Source organism: Phyllobates terribilis, unplaced genomic scaffold, assembly GCF_046119375.1.
Source record: "Phyllobates terribilis strain yellow unplaced genomic scaffold, ASM4611937v1 Scaffold_5__5_contigs__length_657084704, whole genome shotgun sequence".
NCBI lineage: Eukaryota > Metazoa > Chordata > Amphibia > Anura > Dendrobatidae > Phyllobates > Phyllobates terribilis.
The window spans coordinates 179,470,364-179,472,863 of record NW_027362765.1 but is presented as its reverse complement, the minus strand read 5'-3'; the positions used below and the strand labels follow the sequence as shown (position 1 = coordinate 179,472,863).

At 54.9% G+C, this 2,500-nt stretch overlaps 6 non-coding genes across 6 annotated transcripts; all 6 read right to left on the bottom strand.

The window, feature by feature from the left end:
- Nucleotides 1-68: 68 nt before the first annotated feature.
- Nucleotides 69-140, bottom strand: TRNAP-AGG (transfer RNA proline (anticodon AGG)). The gene has a single exon. It is a non-coding gene; the product is annotated as a tRNA-Pro (tRNA).
- Nucleotides 141-1,016: 876 nt separating this feature from the next.
- On the bottom strand, nucleotides 1,017-1,088 carry TRNAP-CGG (transfer RNA proline (anticodon CGG)). The gene has a single exon. It is a non-coding gene; the product is annotated as a tRNA-Pro (tRNA).
- A 139-nt stretch (nucleotides 1,089-1,227) lies between these two features.
- TRNAP-AGG (transfer RNA proline (anticodon AGG)) lies at nucleotides 1,228-1,299 on the bottom strand. Its single transcript has one exon. It is a non-coding gene; the product is annotated as a tRNA-Pro (tRNA).
- A 395-nt stretch (nucleotides 1,300-1,694) lies between these two features.
- TRNAP-UGG (transfer RNA proline (anticodon UGG)) lies at nucleotides 1,695-1,766 on the bottom strand. The gene has a single exon. It is a non-coding gene; the product is annotated as a tRNA-Pro (tRNA).
- Nucleotides 1,767-2,176: 410 nt separating this feature from the next.
- Nucleotides 2,177-2,248, bottom strand: TRNAP-CGG (transfer RNA proline (anticodon CGG)). Its single transcript has one exon. It is a non-coding gene; the product is annotated as a tRNA-Pro (tRNA).
- Nucleotides 2,249-2,387: 139 nt separating this feature from the next.
- TRNAP-AGG (transfer RNA proline (anticodon AGG)) lies at nucleotides 2,388-2,459 on the bottom strand. Its single transcript has one exon. It is a non-coding gene; the product is annotated as a tRNA-Pro (tRNA).
- Between the last annotated feature and the right edge of the window lie 41 nt (nucleotides 2,460-2,500).

The following is a 2,500-nucleotide window of genomic DNA, read 5'->3' as shown; positions in this document are numbered from 1 at the left end:
AAGACCGTTGCAAAAGCATACTGGCACAGATGGGGAGAGAGAGAGCTATGCCAAGCACGCACCAGGCAGGGCTCGTCCGGGATTTGAACCCGGGACCTCTCGCACCCTAAGCGAGAATCATACCCCTAGACCAACGAGCCAACGACGGAACTGTTGCGTTCCAATTTTCCTGGCATAAACAGCTGTGTCGCTTGAAGCGCCTGCCTGGCACCTCCAGAGAAAAGCTTGGCTCTCGCATGGAACATCCGCAGAGAAGTCCATGAGAGACGATGGAGAATTTGACCAAAAATGTGTTTTTGAAGCGGAAGAGCTGGGGAAAAAAGGAGATACGCGTGGGCTCAAAATCTGCACCCTGTGCATGCAACAAGCAATCTAAGGCCAGCCGAGGAGAGGGGGGGGCAGTGGGAGGGCAAGCAAGAGGGAACATACCGCCTTCCCAGTAGTGAGTTCCAAGAAAAATCAATTCAACAGATTGGCAGCCATTGAGAGAAGCACGTCAGGCATCAGATCGGCAGCAAAGGTTTCCGTAAGCAAGGGCTTGTCTGGGATTTGAACCCGGGACCTCTCGCACCCAAAGCGAGAATCATACCCCTAGACCAACGAGCCAGTGACGGAGAAAGGGGCCACGAGGCGCCTTGCTCACTCTCACAATTTGGCACAGGATGCAGCAAGCGCAAGATCTGACAGCAGTGTCAGAAAAGGCAGGAGGAGTAGAGAGCAGCCGAGTGACAGAAACAGAAGAGGAACCAAGCCGTGAAAATGGGGAGCCCGCCAAAGACCTCTGGCACCTTACGGGAGAAGCAGAGCCATAGCAGTGCATGAGCTAAGAAAGAGCTTCCTCGGAAGGCTCACAGAGTTCCACTTGCAAAAGGCTCCGAGGTGGCGTAAAGATAACCCTCGTTGAGAAGCACCGCCGCGTGCATGACGCAGAGCCAAGCGCCCTTGAGTAAGACCGTTGCAAAAGCATACTGGCACAGATGGGGAGAGAGAGAGTTATGCCAAGCACGCACCAGGCAGGGCTCGTCCGGGATTTGAACCCGGGACCTCTCGCACCCGAAGCGAGAATCATACCCCTAGACCAACGAGCCAACGTTTTGACCAAGCCGTGCACTGGCGTCGATACTCTCACATTTGTCGGCTTGGTCAGCCGCAGAGGACGGTGTGCTTTAGTTAAAGGGAGGCGAGAAAAAGAAGAGCGCTCAGGCTCGCCCTCAGACAGAGAGAGCAGGGCTCGTCCGGGATTTGAACCCGGGACCTCTCGCACCCTAAGCGAGAATCATACCCCTAGACCAACGAGCCAACGACGGAACTGTTGCGTTCCAATTTTCCTGGCATAAACAGCTGTGTCGCTTGAAGCGCCTGCCTGGCACCTCCAGAGAAAAGCTTGCCTCTCGCATGGAACATCCGCAGAGAAGTCCATGAGAGACGATGGAGAATTTGACCAAAAATGTGTTTTTGAAGCGGAAGAGCTGGGGAAAAAAGGAGATACGCGTGGGCTCAAAATCTGCACCCTGTGCATGCAACAAGCAATCTAAGGCCAGCCGAGGAGAGGGGGAGGGCAGTGGGAGGGCAAGCAAGAGGGAACATACCGCCTTCCCAGTAGTGAGTTCCAAGAAAAATCAATTCAACAGATTGGCAGCCATTGAGAGAAGCACGTCAGGCATCAGATCGGCAGCAAAGGTTTCCGTAAGCAAGGGCTCGTCCGGGATTTGAACCCGGGACCTCTCGCACCCAAAGCGAGAATCATACCCCTAGACCAACGAGCCAGTGACGGAGAAAGGGGCCACGAGGCGCCTTGCTCACTCTCACAATTTGGCACAGGATGCAGCAAGCGCAAGATCTGACAGCAGTGTCAGAAAAGGCAGGAGGAGTAGAGAGCAGCCGAGTGACAGAAACAGAAGAGGAACCAAGCCGTGAAAATGGGGAGCCCGCCAAAGACCTCTGGCACCTTACGGGAGAAGCAGAGCCATAGCAGTGCATGAGCTAAGAAAGAGCTTCCTCAGAAGGCTCACAGAGTTCCACTTGCAAAAGGCTCCGAGGTGGCGTAAAGATAACCCTCGTTGAGAAGCACCGCCGCGTGCATGACGCAGAGCCAAGCGCCCTTGAGTAAGACCGTTGCAAAAGCATACTGGCACAGATGGGGAGAGAGAGAGCTATGCCAAGCACGCACCAGGCAGGGCTCGTCCGGGATTTGAACCCGGGACCTCTCGCACCCGAAGCGAGAATCATACCCCTAGACCAACGAGCCAACGTTTTGACCAAGCCGTGCACTGGCGTCGATACTCTCACATTTGTCGGCTTGGTCAGCCGCAGAGGACGGTGTGCTTTAGTTAAAGGGAGGCGAGAAAAAGAAGAGCGCTCAGGCTCGCCCTCAGACAGAGAGAGCAGGGCTCGTCCGGGATTTGAACCCGGGACCTCTCGCACCCTAAGCGAGAATCATACCCCTAGACCAACGAGCCAACGACGGAACTGTTGCGTTCCAATTTTCCTGGCATAAACA